Source organism: Anastrepha ludens, chromosome X (genome assembly GCF_028408465.1).
Source record: "Anastrepha ludens isolate Willacy chromosome X, idAnaLude1.1, whole genome shotgun sequence".
Lineage (NCBI taxonomy): Eukaryota > Metazoa > Arthropoda > Insecta > Diptera > Tephritidae > Anastrepha > Anastrepha ludens.
In genome coordinates this window covers 12,498,343-12,518,714 of record NC_071503.1, presented here as the reverse complement: position 1 = coordinate 12,518,714, position 20,372 = coordinate 12,498,343, and the positions used below count along the sequence as shown (strand labels likewise).

The 20,372-nt window shown below is 39.4% G+C and overlaps 1 protein-coding gene across 2 annotated transcripts in view; it reads right to left on the bottom strand.

Moving 5' to 3' along the window:
• The window catches only part of LOC128869149 (uncharacterized), a 161,961-nt gene that overhangs the window by 62,156 nt on the left and 79,433 nt on the right, over positions 1–20,372 (bottom strand). The window lies entirely within an intron of this gene.

The window sequence follows — 20,372 nt, the reverse complement described above, 5'->3', positions numbered from 1 at the left end:
ACGTTCTGGATACTGTAGCAGGTTAAACTCCTACTTATCCTGCACGTGAAGGCATCCCGCACGACACAAACCACCTTTTCATATTCCCCATCAAACCCATTCATCTAACACCCCTCTTCCTCTGGAACCAACCTGTCGAAACAGCTAGTTTACTGGCCTACCGTTAAATGAGCTAGACGAAGACGACCGGTGATTACACTACACTGACAGGGCAAAGTTACTGCTACAACAACAACAACATTACACAAATACAAATAAAATAGCTCCAGCCAAAAAATTTGAAAATACCGAGTGCGGTTGTTCAAAAAATTGTAGAAAAAACATATCGACATTTTTTGTGGAAGATGGCAGATTTTAACAGGCTGTTCCATGGTGTAATATAAAAAGAAGACGCCAAACATATTATAAAGGAGCACAAAGAAAATATTATTATATAAATATAATTTATCTGTTCCGGATGGAAAAACTTGGGTTTGCAAAATTTTTTTTGCAAACACTTTTAAAATATCAATAGGACGATTAAATCGTGTTTTAAAATCTAAAGATGATGGAATGGATTAGCGTGGCCGGATGCCAGAAGCGTCTAGAAGGATTTCAAATGCCCACCTAACCCATATAAAGGAGCATATCCAAAGCTTTACGCAGTATGAAAGCCATTACACACGATCTCATAATCCTAAGCGAAGATATTTACACCCTGAATTAAAATTCAAGCAAATGTACAAGTTGTATGAGGGGAAAGAAGTAGAGACAAGTGTCGTCTCGGCCTATTTTCCTCGCGACTCCATTCTCCCTCCCCCTACGAGGCAGTATATGGAAATGCTGAATCCATGGGATTAGGTCTAATTGTGGGAGGTGACGCAAATTCACAGAACACACTCTGGGGTAGCACAAAATGTAACTTCAGGGGGCATAAACTTATGGACTTCATTCTGTCATCTCGCTTGGTCATACAGAACGTTGGCACTAGTCCGACCTTTGTGACCAGCAGAAGGCAGGAAAGATTGATATGACATTATCTAACGATAAGTATCAGATCATATCACTGGTTGGAAAGTACTCGATAAAAATTCCATGTCGGACCATCGTTATATAGAGTTCAGGCTTGCGGCCAAGACAACCTCGACCCCAGCAGGCCGGAATTCTCGAAAAGCGGATTGGACACGATACGAGGATCTCAATAAAGAGGAAATCCGTGATGTTCCCAAACTCCGGACAATAACTGCGATTGAAGAAGCCACAAACTCATTGGGGGCGCACTTTGATTAAGTGTTATAACGAGGTGTGCCCGGAACGTAGGAGAACAGAGGGTAAGACAGTCCCTAGGTGGATGGCCGAAACTCCGGAAAACTTATAGGAAACTTCTTAACAGAGCTCTAAAAACCGTTGGAAGAAGATTGGACTGGCTACCGAAAGCTGAGGAAGGAATATATAAAGAAAATTACATCATCTAAATTGGACTTTTATAGAACCTTCTGCAGTGAACTGGAGGAACGGAAGAGTTCAGCGAGGTTATGCAAAGCCCTCCAAAGAGTCACTGCTCAAACCAGATGGTACTTGTACGGACTCAAAATCATAAGTGTACGATGTTCTCTTTTCAACACATTTCCCTGGCTCCAGGAATGTTGTTGGTCAAAGCTCTATCGATCAATCTGATCATGTCAATATAATTACCAGCAGACGTGATTGGTTTATTGCATCCAGGATAGTTACCGAGGAAACGATAAGGTTCGCCTTCTCGTCATTCGAAAACTTTAAGTCCCCAGGACCCGATGGCATTTACCCAATCATGCTCAAGCCAGGCGGAGAACAACTAATAAAGGGTTTGAAAAGAATCGGCATGTCTTGCGGACGCTTATCTTCCACAATTGTGGTGTTTGGTGAAAGTTGTATTTGTCCCAAAGCCAGACAAAGACAGCTACACTTTACCAAAAAGTTTCAGACCTATAAGCCTGACATCGTTTATGCTTAAGGGTCTCGAACGTATGGTGGAGAAGCACATTAAGTCGAAACCCTCTCAACGTCAGACAACATGCTTATCAAAGTGGGATATCTTGCGAATCGGCTCTGCACGAGTGCGTTAGCATAATCAAAAAAGGGCTGGAAACAAGAGAGTACGCTCTTGGTGTGTTTGTGAACATTGAAGGAGCTTTCGTAAATGCTACCTTTGATTCTGTGTGCTCTTCTATCAGAAGTCATGGAGTGGAAGAAATCATTGTCAGTCAGAAGGATCCACTCTATGATATCCAAAAGACTGCTTGCCATGGATAGAGAAAGCGATGAGGGAGCCAGGGTTGAGGTTAAGAAGGGTTGCCCACAAGGCGGTGTACTCTCTCCCCTACTTTGGTGATTCGTGGTGGACTCTCTTCTTAAACGATCTGCAGGAAATTGGACACATCCAAGCCTACGCAGACGATGTGTGCGTATTAATCTCAGGACGATCACTTGAAGTTTTATGCAATAAAATGCAGGTAGCTCTAAATAAGATTGAGTATTGGTGCGAATTGCATGGTCTTTTGGTGAATCCTACAAAAAGGAACTTAGTGCTTTTCACTAGGAATTGGTGCGAATTGCATGGTCTTTTGGTGAATCCTACAAAAAGGAACTTAGTGCTTTTCACTAGGAAAGTAATATGGAAGGCCTTTTACTACCCACATTGAAAGGGGTAACACTGCAACTGAGGGTTAATTATTTAGGAGTAATCCTAGATAGTAAACTTACCTGGAAGAAGCACGTTGAGCAGAAAGTCTCTCGAACACTAAAAGTCTTCTGGCAGTGTAAGAGAACCTTTGGCAAGGCATGGGCTCTAAGACCGGCGGTAGTCTCTGGCTGTACATCACCCTGATTAGACCCATTATTACATACGCCTCTGTAGTATGGTGGAAAGCCACAATGGTTAATTCCAGAGTAAAATCCCTAAACAGGCTACAGAGAAGTGTGTGCTTGGGTATCACAGGTGCCATGAGTACGACATCTGGTGATGCCCTTAATGCCATTCTGAACTTGCAACCTCTAGATCTAGATCAAGTTAAACGGAGTCTGAGGAAATGAAATAAGCGCCAGATAAGGTGCACTTTGTAGCACTTAGATACGTCATTTAGAAGTTAAAAAACATTCTAAAACTGTTTTTGACGAGTGTGTTTTAGATTCAAGCGCTTTTATTGCCGCTTGACTGTCCAAGTAAATGAAGACTTCATTTCTGGATAATACTCTCGTTTTTATTTCTTTAAGTCCCTCTTTTATGGCAGTGACTTCCGCCTGAAATACACTGCAATGATCAGGTAGGCGAAATGATTGGCTAGCTCCGAGCTTATCGGAGTAAACCCCTCCACCTACTTTGTTGTCTAGTTTTGAGCCATCTGTGTAGATGTTTATATTATTTTTGTCAACAATAAGCGCCCGTTTTCGTATTCCTCTTTGGAAGGAAATACTGTGACAAAGGATTTATTTAAGTAGATGTCCTTGGTCTTACAGAAATCCATTGTGCCAGGAATGCAGGGGAATTTTTCTAAAATTGAAGAGTACCCTCTTTGGTTCGGTCTGAGTAGGCCTATTTCTCTTAGTCTGAGAGCTGCTTTGGCAGCTGTTTGCTTACCGAATTGCTCTATTAGTAAAAGGTTAAGCATAATATTTAGTGCCTCTGTGGGTGTGGTCCTAAGGGCCCCGCAGATGCAAAGACTGGTTATTCTTTGTACATTTACCATGGTTCTTTTAATGTATATCTTATCTAAAACCGGCCACCATACTAGTATGCCGTATGTTAGGATTGGTCTGACAATTGCTGTGTAAAGCCAATATACGATAGATGGGGAAAGACCCCAACTTAGTCCTATCAGCTGTTTACAATAGTAGAGTGCTATTGTCGCTCGTTTTACTCTATCTTCGACATTAGCCTTCCAACTTAATTTTCTGCCTAGTAAAGCGTTTTTCAATAGGTGCGCTTCAACTTTTTTCCGATAGGGAGGGCGAACGACGCAGTATTTTTTATTTTTCGCTTGTCATTTGTAAACTTCATTAGTATACATTCCATCATGGAACGCTACACACTTGAGCAACGATTGCAAATGGTGCAAATTTTTTATGAAAATTTATAAATTTTCCAAAAAATCATCTTCAGTGATGAAGCTCACTTTTGGCTCAATGGCTTTGTCAACAAGCAAAATATGCCTTACTTGGCAGAAAGCAATCCACACGTGATTCATGAGGCACCGTTGCATCCCGAAAAACTCTCTGTTTGGTGCGGTTTACATGCCGGCGGCGTAATTGGCTCATATTTTTTCGTTGACGAGAACGATCGCCACGTTACTGTGAATGGAAATCGATACCGTGACATGATAAACGATTATTTTTGGCCGCAATTGAATGGTATGGACTTAGACGACATGTGGTTTCAACAGGACGGGGCCACAAGCCACACAACACACGCTACAACTGATTTGTTGAAGAGTAAGTTCGATGAGCGCATTATTTCCTGAAATGGACCGGTCGAATTGCCGCCGCGCTCGTGTGATTTGACGCCTCTAGACTATTTTCTTTGGGGTTATGTGAAGTCATTGGTCTACAGTAACAAGCCGGTGACGATTTGTGAGCTCAGACAATATTGAATGCGAAATTGCTGGAATTTCGGCCGATTTATGCAAGAGTGGTCGAAAATTGGGTTCAACGATTGGACTTCGTAAAACGTGCACGCGTTGGTCATGGAAAAGAAATCGAATGCCGTTCCACCTAGAGTCGGGGGAGTTATATTTGGAATTCTATGTTTCCTGGTGAATAGGATATCCTCGATATCAGGAAGGCTACCAGTGTGAATTCTTTATTATAAATTGACTTCTCGATTTCGGTAACAAGTGAGTGAATTGCTGTTTCAGTATATTTCCCTTTACAGTACGTTGTGAGGTACTAAGCTTATTAGGGCTGATGTTAGCCTTAATATGCTCTTCTATTTTTAACGGGATATCAGCACACTTTCTACACCGACGGATCCAAATGATGGAAGCGGATCTGGATGGTACTTAGACGAAGACACTTAGTACTCCTATGCTACAGGACAGATGGCCACGGTATTCCTTACGGAAGTCTATGCCATCTTGAATGTGGCGTACTGGCTAATCGAGAAAAAGTGGCGGGGCAACAGTATTGGAATTTGTAGTGACAGTCAAGCTGCATTGAAAGCCCTTGCTAACCCACGCTGCTCTTCGAAGTTTGTCGGTGAATATAAGACAAAACTGAACAGTGTTGCAAAACACAACAAAGTTAGTCTTATTTGGGTACCTGAACATTGTGGTATTACAGGGAACGAGTTAGCTTATAAATAGGGAAATGAAGGCTCTGCAAGTATGCTTCTAGGCTCTGAACCCTTTCAAGGTATCAATTCCGCATCGATTCAACTATAGATTGAGGACTTCATGAAGTCTACCCACAAAGGTCGTTGGCTGAGTTGAACTCGTGCAGAGTAGCCAAGTTCTTTGTGAAAGAACCAAACAGGAAAACAGCGACCTTTCTCCTAAAACTCAGCAGGAAGGACCTGAGAGTACTGGTGGGAGTAATCACAGGGCACAACGTCTGTGGTCAGCATATAGCTATCATTGGGGTCGTGGACAGCCCGAAATGCCTATCCTATCTTGAGAATAAAGACACTGCAGAGCATTTTCTCTGTAGCTGTCCTGAATTTTCCAGAATCAGACTTAGGATATTGGTTTACGATACACTGAGTATGGACAAAGTTCATACTCTTCCTCTTCCGGATCTCTTAAAATTCATCAATGAATCCAAGATATTTGTGGAAGAGTGACCTCAAACTAATTTATCCGTTTTTACCATCCATCTTTTATCTTTCCTATCTCTATTCTTTCTACTGATATCTATCCGGGTGCTGTACAATGGTTTACTGACTGAGTGCTTGGACTTGTCCAGCCCCCCACAAATCTAATCTAATCTAAATCTACAAGTAAAAGAAATTACATATAGCAGTTTTTAAAAAAGAATTCTAATTACATTTTCAACATCCGCGAAAAGACACATGCCAAAAATGTGATTTTTTAAATTTGAAAATAAAATCAGCATGTAACATCCTGAAATCACAGGCCTCACGGAAGAACGTGATGTACACTTCAATAACGCAGAACTTGCAAGAAAAGGTATGCAAGAAGATAAGACTTTGACATCACAAAATCCATTTTTTTGACTTGCAGAAGGCATTACCGTACCCAAAATAGTGGCTGTCGATTCCATATTATAAACATAATAAAAGCAGGATTCCATCATTTTCATGATAATGAGGTCAATATGTACGCAAGGGATGAAACAATTGCATCCAAGAGTGCCCAAGAAATGGCTTCTTGTTAATTAAAGCATTTAGAAAATGTAACACGCAAAAACATGTAATAGCCTACAGCTACTGGACAAAATAGAAATTTGAAATTGGCTTTAATGTGGCTTAAAGATGTTCAGTCCCCCAAAAATGGCGTAGAAATTATCGACCATAAGTTTTTATATTCGGGGCACTCTTATCTGCCGACTTCGAGAGTACTATAAGAAAAAAAAAGTATTGTATGTCCCTAAAGACTATTTATACTGTCATAAAACAATGCCGAAAATATAAAAAAAAGTTTATTTTGCATGAAATGAAACAAGCTGATTTTGTTTTTACAAAACCCTTGAAATTGAAATTTGAAAAGGTCGAGCCAACGAGCACCAGGAGATTTGGTGGCTCCTGAAACACTCAAGCTAAAAAGCCCATTGTATTTAAAGCTCTGGAAAGAGGGTAGATAGTCAAGGAGGGAGGGAGAAAAGTATCAAAGAAAGAAATAGGAAAGAATGGAGACAGAGATAGAAATAGTTAGCCCTGTGAGAATTTTCCAGATTCTTTCGCAAAGTGATCAGTCTATCCGCCTCCTCCAAGCACGACAGGCACATTGGGTCCTCAATGATTCCAATGGTGGTCATATGCTGACCCCATGGGTGGTGTCCTGTAATGATACCGAACGTTTTTATTTCCAAGTTTTAGTAGAAAGTTTAACGGTTTTCTGTTCGGACTTGTCACAAAACACTTTGCAGTTCTGCAGCATTCTACACCGGACCATAGCTCTTTATGTAAATTGCATATATCATACCTGATCCAATTATTGCCAATTGATCCAATTGGCCAATTCATCGGCAATTTTGTTTCCTTGAGCACCGGAGTGTCTTGGAACCCATATAAGTACAAGCCAGTTCTGTTTTGCGATAGTATTAAGCTTCTTTTCAAATTCTTGAACAATCTTTGAGGTTTGCTTCGCGTTCTCCAGGGCCTTCAGTGCAGTCTGACTGTCACTGAAAACTCCAAACTAATTAAGGAATGATTTCATTCACAAATAATAAATAAAAATAGTTAAGTAAATTGTAAGTATAATCGTGCAGGGCTGAACAAATCCAAACATATTTTAAGAATACCAAAAGATAAACATATGTATTTTAAGAATAACAAAAGATAAACATATGTATTTTAAGAATAACAAGAGATAAACATGTTTTTCCCAAACAGCAAACAAAGAAACTAATATACAAGTCGTGAACCTAAAACAGTAAGATGAGGTATAAGTATAAATACGACTGTCAAATATGTTGGCAGTCAGTCCAGTATTAACATAGTGTTAAAAACTATGCTAAAATTAAATTCAAAAAAATAAATTTTTATATTTTACGAAGTCAAGCAAGTCCGTAACTATCTTCCAAGTCTTTAACTGGCGATCCTGCCAGGAGTATCATATACATTCATGCTCCAATGAACGGACCAAAAAAATAGTCATCCTTGTCGCAACAAGGACATACGTACATAATCTATCTATATATATAAAAATTCAGCCGTTTTTCGCGTTGTGATGAACTTTACGGAGAATGGCTCAACCGATTTTAACCACACTTTGCCACATTGAAGAGACACATGTTGAGAAGGTTTGTGTTTTGAAATTTTAAGAATCGGATACCAGGGTCTCGATAAATAGGCCAAAACGTGGACCCGGGTAACCCTAGGATGTGTTTGTACAATATGGGTAGCAAATGGAAGCTGTTGATGATTTCTATAGTATAGAGAATTTTTCATACCGCTCCGTGACTAGGGTCCCGAGAAATAGGCCAAAACGTGGACCCGGGTAACCCTAGGATGTGTTTGTACAATATGGGTAGCAAATGGAAGCTGTTGATGATTTCTATAGTATAGAGTAGTTTTCATACCGTTTCGTGACTAGGGTCTCGAGATATAGGCCAAAACGTGGACCCAGGTAACCCTAGGATGTGTTTGTACAATATGGATATCAAATGGAAGCTGTTGGTGAATGCTTTAGTACAGAGTATTTTTCATACCGCTCCGTGACTGGGGTCTCGAGATATAGGTCAAAACGTGGACCCAGGTAACCTTTGGTTGTGTATGTACAATATGGGTATCAAATGAAAGCTGTTGATAAGTGCTTTAATACGGGGTAATTTTCATACCTATTGATGACTAGGGTCTCGAAATATATGCCAAAACGTGGACCCGCCGTGTCTTTGCACCGAATTAAACCAAACTTACACACATTGTTAAGTAAGTATTGAAAATGGGTTTCGTAAAGTTTGGTTGTAATTCGGAACACCGGCAACGCGTACAGCGTTCTTTTGAATCAGCCATAATGTCGTTTACTTTTTTAACGCTTGGGGCGCAACTGAACTGTCAAATTGACAGTGTGAGTTACAATGTGTCAATATTTCTTTCTGATTTGGACTCCATAAGGAGAAGACGTAAGTACAAAGTGTAAACATTTTTTGTGAATTTTTTTGGAGTAGTGAATAATTTCTTACGAAATTTGAGAATTTAATGTGAAATCCGAATGTTCAAATGAAATTATGTTTTGTGGATTTATTTTTCCGGTTCATATGCGATAAGCTATGATACACCATGAGTGAAAAAAATGGTAAATAAATGAAAAAACAAAAGAAATTGTTAAAGGATGCAAAAGAAGATCACGAAAAATGCGTAACTTTGATGAAAAAATTAATAGTCTTATCATGCAAATTGTCTACAATTTTCAGAAGAAAAGAGATGATTTAAGAAAATCACAACAAAATAAAATAATCCTGACCATATGGACTTGGGCTTTTAAACACATATGCATCGAAAATATAATCCACAAAATTGAAAAAAAAACATGTTTTAAAATCTCAGAATACCATAATTACAATCATGTTTGTTACAGTACAAATGCCAAGACAATTACGTAATCATATTGGTCGTTCGACAAATAATAATAGGGGCATGAGAAATGCCCGGAATAACGCGACATCAGAAGAACGTCAAGAACAAAATGAAGTAGTCAAACGATTGATGAATAATGTTATTCAAGGAACTATTTTAATTGGCAAATTCAAGAATGAAGACGTTCTAATACCAAGAATTCCAATGATTCCACCTGAATTGCCATTTGAATTCAAGCGTCTGCAACTGCACATTCGTTTAGAATTTGCAACAACTATCAATAAATCACAAGGGCAAACTTTAGATATATGCGGGATGAATTTAGAAGAACCAGTATTCACCCATGGTCAACTATACGTTGGCTGTTCACATGTTGGGAAGCCAACAACATTATATATTTACTAAAAAACAAATAGAAAAACAAAAAATATTGTTTATGCCAAAGCGCTTGAATAAAGAATAAAGAAATAAATAATATGAAAATCATATCTTTTCTGTTCTAAACCATATCTCTTCTATTTTAGTGTGCCCAGCGAAGCCCGCCGGGTTTGCTAGTCCTTCATAATAAAATCCAAATCTTATGTAAAAAAATTAAAGCTAACTAATTTCTTCTGCTCTAACTGACGTTTCGCACTCTGTGGAATATTGCGATGTTTTTTTTTTTTTTTTGTGATGAGACAAAAATAATGCTATATAACCTCGATGGAGCCAACAGAGTTTGGAAAAAACCGTTAACAGCCTTATAAAACAAGAATATTTCCACAGTGAAACTTGGGATGCTAAGTGTAATGGTATGGGGCAGTATTTGTAACAAAGACGTTGGTGAAATTGAAGACAACGTGACAAAAGGAGTGTATTTAGACATTTTACGTAAGAATTTTAAACGAATTGTGCAAAATTGTAGACTCACTGATATAGAAAATACAAATAAATTGTTACTCAGATTATACAAAGTGTCAATCTTAGATTTAAGTTTCTCTTTTGTAACTCTTAGCTTTAAGCTTCTCTTTTACGCACACATGTATTTTAATTTAAATGTATTTAAATTTAGTAAAATGAATTTACTACAATTGATTTATATTATTTGTATAGGTTTTGATAGTTCACGAATAAACAAGAACGCCTAGCGGTCGTCAAAATTTGTAGTGACAGATTTTTCATAAGTGAGATGAATCAAACAAAATAATAAGAAGTAATGGGATTTACACGACCCTAGCATAGTGCACCTGCATCCAGAGTTCCACCAGAAGACATGTCTGTCCATGCTACATACGCGGACAACAACGGAGATTGTTCGACATTTCCGTTGCAGCGTACGGAGACTACAAATTGGCAATTGTACAAAGAGAGTCGGAGACAGTACAAGAAGGCAATTAGAGCCGCCAAGAAAGAGAGCTGGAGCGAACTTTGTTCGTCAATCGAATCCACCAGGGATTCTGCCAGGCTTAGCCATGTTCTGTCCAAATATCATTCAAGAAGCCTGATGGTACTTGCGACAGCTACGCCAGAAGAATCGTTAGAACTTCTGCTAAACACGCATTTCCCGGGGGGCAGCACCTTGCAAAAGAAATAATTACAAAGGAGAAAGTTCCATGGGCAATTAAATCTTTTTAACCTTTTAAATCTCCGGGGCCAGATGGGATCATCCCAAAGATGTTACAGGAAACCTGGGACTGTATCCTACCATGGCTAGAGGAAATTTTTAAAGCGTGTTTAAAGCGTGTATCATATTCCAGATAGTTGGAAACTAGTCAAGGTCGTCTTCATTCCAAAAATAGGCAGGAGGGGACATGAATCAGCGAAGGACTATAGGCCAATCAGTCTTTCGTCTTTCCTGTTAAAAACCTTTGAAAGACTTTTGGATATATAACTTAGAAGCTCTTTGGAGAGCTCTGGTATATCTACTGCACAACACTCATACCTTAAAGGCAAATCTACGGAGACAGCGCTTCACGAGGTAATCCGAAAAGTAGAGGGCTCTCTAGAGAACAAGCATCATACCATGGCAGCATTCTTGGATATAGAATGCGCCTTTAACAATGTTAGCACAGATGCCATCCAACGGGCGTTGATAGACTTAGAGGTGGACAATCAGTAATTGGGTCATCTCTATGCTAGAAACCAGGATCATCAAAGCTAATATGGGTAATATCAGTATAACCGAGAAGGTCCACAGAGGCACAGATCCACAGGAGTATTGTCTCCACTTCTCTGGTTATACGTTATTAGCAAAGTCTTAACAAAACTTAGCGGTGGCGTACGCTGATGATGTGGTGTTAATGGCGTCAGGACTGTGTCCTAAAACGATCAGTGGGATCATCCAAAGGGCGTTAGGCGAGCTTAACTCTTGGGCCACAGGTTGTGGCCTAGGTTTAAACCCACGTAAAACAAAACTTATGCTTTTCACCACCAGATATAAGGTACCAACTTTTACCCTACCACATATTAACGGACAAACTCTCACTATCACCCAGCGCAAAGTACTTAGGGGTAATTCTGGACTCCAAACTAAGCTGGAAATTAAATGTTGAAGAACGGGTAAGGAAGGCAGAAATTGCTTTATATGCCTGTAAACGTATGCTTGGAAGAAGATAGGGTCTTCAATCTAAGCATTATGGCTGTATAAGACGGTTATACGACCTATTTTATCGTATGGTTCGGTAGTTTGGAGGAAGGCTCTAGGGAGAGAGTACAATACCAAATTACTCGGCAGAATACAAAGATCAGCCTATGGAATAACGGTCGGTGCAATCAGATCATGTCCTAGAGAGGCTCTCAATGCACTGACACACGTTATTCCAATTGACCTACATATTAAGAAGACGGCAACCATGAGTGCATTTTGGTTAAATGAAGCGGGTCGCAGGAGAGAAAAAACGTATGGTCATGCTAGTCTATTATTGCGACAAACTCAGTTAATCTCGGTGAGAACTGACTACATCGTCCCGACGGTAACCTTCAATAGGAATTTTGCCACTCTCTTTCCATCTAAGGAAGAATGGAATAAGGGATTCTCTCTAAACAATTTCGAGACTACAGTCTATACGGATGGCAGTAAAATGGGCTGCGGTGTTAGAGCTGGTATATATTCTCACAGACTTAAAATTGAGAAATCTGTGCGTCTTCTTAATACCAGCAGTGTGTTCCAGGTGGAAGTACTGGCAATTGGGGAAGCTTGTAGGCTACTAATTGCAGATTTCTCTTTTAAGGGCAATATCGCTATTCTTTCGGAAAGCCAAGCTGCAATCCAGGCACTGGGTTCGGTTACTACAATCTCTAAAGTGGTGGAACAAAGTAGGACTTACCACCTTGAGCGAAAACCATAAAGTCACCTCAATCTGGGTCCCGGGACTTCGGAGCATATAAGGTAACGAAAAAGCAGATGAACTGGCCAGAGGGGGATCTGCCATGAATAACATTCTTGCAGAATCGGTATTCACACCATTAGGTGCAGTCAAGAATGCAATCTCCCAAAAATAAATCGAATCGCGGATAGGTGGAAAGACCTGATGAAATGCAAAATTAGCAGAACGTTAGGGCCCACCTGCAACCCTAAGCAATCGTCGGCATAGCTAAGCATGAAACGACGGGACGCTTGGAGACTAACAGCAGTCATAACCGGTCTTTGGTCTATCGGAGAACAAGCAGCCAAAATGGGTATCTCTCATAATACATACTGTCACAGTTGTTAACAACCGGAGAAAAAGTTGGATTCTGGAAGAATCACTACTTTAACCAGCCAACCAACAAGCCTAGAAATAGCTAATAGAGGTGAAGAACCAAGATATGTTGGACCAACCTCGAAGAATGTACTTCATTTAACACTCTACACAAGCAACCATGTTATGGTACAGGAATGGTTTCAGGTTATATTCCGCTCAAAAAACAAATGTATATCCTTTAGAAATCCTAAGAATACGAAGTGGGACTTATGTAGGGATATACTATTAAAAACACCACTGATACCCCGGAAATACAGGTCACACGTCGCACTTAAGAAAGGGGTTGAATTGTTTGCAGCTACTCTCGGTGAAGCCTTCAAAATATACTGCCCCCCAACACGTAATAGACGCAAGGTGAAGCCTCCTTGGTGGAACAAGGAATTAGGAGCACAGAGGCGTTGGGTACATGAATTCTATAGGTTAGCCAAAGTTGTTGACAATGAGTTCTGTTGGAAGGAGTATAAGGATCTACTAAAAGAATACAAGAAAGAAATACGTAGAGCCAAGAGAGAATCTTGGAAAGATTTCTGTAACAGCATGGAAGGCACTAATGAAGTGACTAGACTTAGAAAACTGCTATCCAAGAATACGTCTATGCCAAGAACAATACGAAAAATTAACGGGGAGTGGGTTGACAGCTGCGAGGATTCTCTAGAAGACCTAGTCAGTACACATTTGCCAGGGTGTGCGGACACTATAGATCTCGAACCTAGAAGGGATAATGTGCACGAGATACCGACGAACGTAATTACGACCAACAAGATAGAATTGGCTAAACAAAGTTTCGGCCCATATAAATCGCCAGGACTGGATGGAATCTTCCCAGCCATGCTCCAAAAGGTAAGCCATCTTGTGGTACCATGTTTAAGAAGGAATACAGGCGCATTAGTCTGACCTCATTTCTCCTGAAAACGTTAGAGAACACATTTGCATTAAAGACAAATTTGCGCCGGACGTATTATTCAAGGCGCAGCACCCTTACACTAAAGGCAGATCTACTGAAACTGCACTTCATTCACTTGTACTAAACAAAGAAAAGGTGTTAGAATATAAGGAGTATGCTCTAGGAGTATTTCTAGATACCTATAACAGGTGTATTTAACAACGTGACGAAAGATGCTATTTTAAATAGCATAGAGTCACCTAATGTGCAGCCCGCGATTTATCTATGGATAAGGCAGCTATTAGCTAGAAGGAAGCTATCTTCCTGGGCGGAATGGAACTATACGAGCGTCACCAAATATGCATGCAGAGGCACTTTGCAAGGTGGAGTACTATTGCCGCTTTTAAGGTTATTTGTAGCAATGAACTCCTCAAGAAATTTCACGGAGGCGCACCAAAACTAGTGGCATACGCATGGCATATGTACCTGGACACCATCTGTAATGTGATGTATAACACACTTAAAACGGTACACCAATGGACATCTCGCGCAGGGCTAGGGATAAACGCAGGGAAAACGGACATGATACTTCTTACCAGGAAGTACAAGGTCCCAACGTGGAACCTCCCAAAGCTGGGCAACAACGAACTACTTCTCAAAGATCATGCAAGGTACCCCGGAGTAATACTAGACAGTAAATTGCTGGGGAAGCACAATGTTGAGGAAAGGGTGAAAAATGCCAGTAATGCGTTGTACGCCTGTAAAATAATTCTGGGCGTTACTTAGGGTCCATCACCCTCTCTGATGCATTGATGCTACATGGCAGTAGTTAGACCGATATTTCCTTAGTATGGTGGACTGCAATAAGAAAACTGACAAACTTAATGGCACTGGAAAGGATTCAACGACTCGCTGCTCTGTGCATAACAGGAGCGATGAAAACTACTGAAACAGCGGCGCTGAAAATGATACTCAGCATGCCACCTATTGACCTTATGGCGGAAAACCTGGCAGCGAAATCCGCGAGGAGGTTAGTGGCTGCTGGGGTATTCACCTGTAGGGCCTTCGGACACAGCTCAATAGGAAAGTGGAGCCCAGGTTGCATAGACTACATGACTCCGTACTTTAATTGGGAGAGAAGGTTTCGTACTACAATTGAAGAGGAGGATGGCACAAAGGCATGAAGCCTGCCATAGGACTTTTCACATCTATACAGACGGCTTTAAAACTCTAGACGGAGTGGGAGCGGGTATTTACTACTCAAAACTAGGAATAAGGCCGCCTATCAAGCAGCCGGACCGCGGAGCTAGCCTACACAAGAACAAAAAAGAACTCAACAATAAATATATATACGTGGACAGTCAAGCTGCAATAAAAGGAATAAGCTAATATTGTATTAAGCCCAAAAATGTTCGAAGGAGCCGGGAGGCCATGAAAGGCTAGCCGCAAACAGTAGGCTGCATATCTATTGGATACCTGGTCACAAAGGTTTATGGGGAACGAAATAGTAGATGAGAGTGCAAAAAGTACTGTAAAACTACAATTTGAAAAAGAGAACGACATACCAAAACCGCTAAATACAATATACAATGAAATGGACGACTACATGAAAAAGCGAGTGGAAGCTAGGTGGACTAATCTGACCACATGCAAAACAGCAAAGGTTATATATAGAACTAACGATAAAAAACTGAGTCAATTCGTATTAACGCTATCTCGAAAGGACTGCAGAACTATCATAGGTATGCTAACAGGTCATAATCTATTGCCTGCTCATGCGTACAAGATAGGGACTGCTAACACGGACCAATGCAGGAAATGCATAGAGGATGTTGAGGAAACTTTAGATTACCTTCTATGCTTCTGTCCGGCATTATTAAAAACGCGTTTAAAATGCCAGCGAGCCCCATTGTTTGAGGGTTTGGAGGACGTCTCAAAAGCTGATCTCTCTGCTTTGCTCTGATTCGCCAAAGGCGCTGACATCCTACATGATGTCTACTTTAGGTATTCATAGAGGTCGGTCTTCATCTGGTATCGCTAGGGACCAAAAGGTCTATGCGTGGCTTATTGCGCGGAAGCAGTTTGCATATAGTAAACGCGTAAAAAGAAAATCAGTAATTCAGGATTTCAAACGAAACAGTGTGATTGCCGTATATTTGGCTGGAAAATCACAACCAGCGATTGTTCGTGAGCTCGAGCAGCTTAAAATAAATAAAGTTTTTGTTTATGGCACCATTACTCGTTACAATGATACTGGTAGCATCGCGAATCGTCATGGAGGTGGTCATCAAAAGACTGCAACGTCACGTGAAATTATTCAAAAAGTGAAGAAGCGATTGTGCGAAATCCCCGGCGAAGTGACAATCAAATGGCGAAAGAGCTGAAAATATCTAACAGTAGCATCCGCCGCATACTGAAAATGATCTCAAAGTCAAGCCTTACAAGATCCAATAGGCGCATGATCTCACACCAAAGCAGCAACAAGTCAGACTTGAGAGAGCGAAGGAGTTGCTTCGCTTGGCCGAAAACGGTCAATTTCAGAACATTGTGTTTTCTGACGAGATAATTTTTCGAACTAAGCAATTCGTAAACCCCCAAAACGATAGGGTTTATTTGACAGACCGTTCATATGAGAATTTGAGTCATAGATTGGCCACCAGGAGGCAGCACATGCCACAGGTAATGGCTCGAACCACGGCCTGGCGTCAAGGAAAATGCGAAATTTTATCGGGAAAGTATTCTAGAGGTTGCTTTAAAGACGTGGGCAGAATGGCTAAAACACAACGTTCCGAACTTCATAACGTCCACACAATGCTCTCAAATTCGCCAGACGCGAATCCAATGGACTATTCTCCTTGGACCATTTTGAAGAGTAAGGTCCGAACTAAAAGAATCACCAGTCTTGAGGCGCTGAAAGAACCCATTGTAAGCGAGTGGGCCAAAGTACCTGCAAGTCATTTTCGAGCAGCTTGCGATTCCTTTCTGGACCGTCTCAAGGCCATTGTCAAGACAAAAGGTGGTCATATCGAGCGAAAGTTAATTGAATCTTGATTTTGTATTATTTTCGCACATTTTTTACTTTGAATTGAACAAATGTACTTTTCCAAACTAAATTGATGACCTTTTTAATTGGTTACACTTCGAGTGTCGGACCCTGTAGTTTTGCCATTGTTTTGGTTGACTTGTGACGCGGTGCGTTGCCTTGATGAACCAAATTTTTTTATTGCCATATGCGGACGTTTTTTTGCAGTTTCACTCTTGAAACGCTCCAATAACGCTATATAGTATTTACTGTTGGTGGTATTTCCATAGGTGGTGGCTTTCTCATAGTCAAATGCTCATACAATACAAAGCCAATACGTTCTTTTGACATCATTACAATGTCAGGTAACTAACGCAATTTCACTTTTCGATCATTTAAAACGATTTTGTGGATTTTTTTTATGTTTTATGGTGTTACCGCCTCATTTGGACGACCATTGCGTTGTACATCATCGATGTCTCTACAATCACATTTGAAGTTAGCAAATCATCGTTTTGTTGTTTTTTCTGAGTCCCAATAACACTCTTCAAGTCATTGCTTTGCTTGAACAGTGTTTTTTCTCATTAAGAAGCAGTGAAAATTAAAACTTGAAATTCGTTCCGAAAACAACGAAAGTAGTGTCACTCTTAGATAACAACTTACGAAATATTGAATATAATATCATTCAAATGTGTTCGCCCAATGTGTTAGACGTGTTTTTTTTTCGCTCTGATTCTTATTCGAATTAAAATTGTAATAATGTATATAAAAATAACAAAAATTATTAAGATAGTGACTTTTGAACTGACATTTTTCGCCTACCCCATTAACTGTTGTGGAGAATATTCTTTCTAGAGAAGCAGCAAACACCGCCAAGCCAGTTTCTTCCAATCAAACAAATACAGAACCTCCTGCTCTTGTGAAGCCAACTGTAACATTAACTGATATCAACAATAAAGAACAAGTATCTCTATGAGTATTTCGATTAATTCTCTTCATGCTAAGAATTCCCGATTGATGAACTTACTCTCCACTCTTCATCACACATCACCGACGCTGCTCATTTTTCATCTGCTGTCACTTCCCATCTTCCTAATACTCCTCCCACTTTGAGTTCGGGCATTACAGAGAACGTTAATGTATAGAGAACTCTCACGAGCTACGAATAGTGTGAATTGTCAAAAACGAAGTCTAACCGCCGCCGTGGTGTGGTGAAACTTTTAACAGAGCTGATTGCAGTGAATTCTCTCTTTAGTATATTGTCTCTGCACAGTTTTTGGGTTCTGTAGGAAATCAAAATTGACGAATAGTCAGTCTAAAATAGTCGCGGCGGCGCTGAATAGTTTCAACTACACAGTACAACAAAAACTTTTCTTAAAAAAGTCATTGATAAATTCGAGCTCATAGTTTTAACAGTAAATTACTTTCATTCATTAAATGAGCCGTTGCGGCTCCGTATATACATATGTTTGCACCCATGTATGTATGTAAATATGTTTTCTAAATGCTGGGCAACCGATTACTTTATGAATTACTTTATGTTCTCTTATAGTAGGTAAATAGTTAATTATACTAATTACTTTACGTATGTAGTTCTTCAATTGATAAAAAGTGTACAAAAACATATGAATATATCTGCAAGGTTAGAAACTTACTTTGAAATCAGAGTATTTGAAGGTTATTATACATATTTGAAGGTTACTGTACATACAATGCCGTGCCTATGAATGTGCGCTGGATTTCTTGAGAAGTTTTAGGGAATCGTAATATTTGTTTGCTGTAGCAAGTGCACATACATACACACAACATATATATATGCGCATATGTATATAAATTCACAAATTTGAATTTGCATATGCCACCTCTCTGTGTGCCTGGTAATGAAGCAATTCTCTATGAACGATTTGATTTGGTTGAAGGAATTCAACAGAGTTTTACAGAAGACCTCTTAGACAGACATAATTAATATATGTATTATTTTTGGATGATTTGCTCTTTCTAAGTCACTATTGAACTTAGCATATTTGTTTTCTATGATAAAGTGCCTGTAGCCTAGCCTACAGCGTTAACATTCTTTCTTCCTTTATACAAACGAATTTTTCTCAACTGCTACTCAACCTTTTGAGTATATTTCTGTTAACTATTGGTAGAAAATATCTCTGTGGTGAACTACGCGCGCAAAACAAGTACCCCTAAAAATTCCATGCGTTCCCGTCATTGAGACTTCTCTATACATTAACGTTCTCTGGAAATATACTCAACTGGTCAAATTAAAGAGCAGTTGAGTAAACGCACGTGAAGTCGTTTTACGATGTATTTTATTTATAGCATATTGTAATCTTCTTTTTAAATTAAAGCAGAGAACATTAAAGTTACTTTGATTTTAAATAGTGGTGCTTATAATTCAAATGTATGTATCTTTGAATGTACATTTAATTTTTTTTGAAAATATAAATTGAATAAAATTTCGTTGGTCAAAGGAACATACAAATAAACTGATTCAAATGCCTTGCAAAATGCCGTCGGCCATTAGTCATTTGATTTCCTAGAGAAGCCGAAAACTTTGAAGGATCATTCTATCTTTATAAAGCAAAGCTTGAAAAAATTCAATTGTTTAAATAAATTTTTGTACAGGAACTGTATATCTTTGGATTGAAGAGAATATTAAGGCCTTTTGACGATTTGTTAAATCTAAAGAGTCAAGCACTGGAGTCCTTTCTGTGGTTCGTTTATATGACAAATCTGCTACTACAGCTACGGACGTAGCCAATTTTTTTGCCGATTTTTTTAAATTTAATTTCACTAGTGATGATGTTTATTGGTTTTCTTCTTGTCCTGTGAATTTACTTTCATCTTTGAATTTGGCTATTTGAACTTTCTTGCTCTGGAATTGCATTGAGAATGGGATTTCGGGTTTAAAAACTGCTTCGCAGACTGATAAGGATGAGTTTTCTGTAATTCTTCTCAAAAACTGGGAAACTATCTTTTGAAACTTTTAAGAACGATTGGAAAATGACAACTATCACCCCTATTCTTAAAAGAGGCAAGAAATGATGTATGCAATTACAGGCTGATTTCGAAGCTTTTTATTACTCGTATATCTAAACTTTTCGAAGGAATTGTAAAAGATGTACTTTGCAACTAAAAGCTTAATCTCGCCCAACCAGCATGGATTTACCTTGGGTAGGCCTATAGTTTCCAATCTAGCTGCTTTTGGTGAATATTGCTATTCAACTTTTGCTGAAGGTTTTGAAGTCGATTATGTTTACACGGAATTTTCTAAAGAATTTGATAGAGGTTTTCATTCCGTTTTCTTTCAATGGTTGAAATCTTATTTTTCTGATAGACGATGTGTGATAACGATTGAGTTTGAATGTTCGTAACCTTTCATTGCATCTTCAAGGGTGCTACAAGGCAATATTTTAGGGCCTCTTCTCTTCGTTCAATTTATTAATGATATTAGTACCTGTTTTTCGTTTTCCAACTTTTTTCCAACTTAGAAAAAATGATAGGAACAATAGGAACACAACTGTGGTG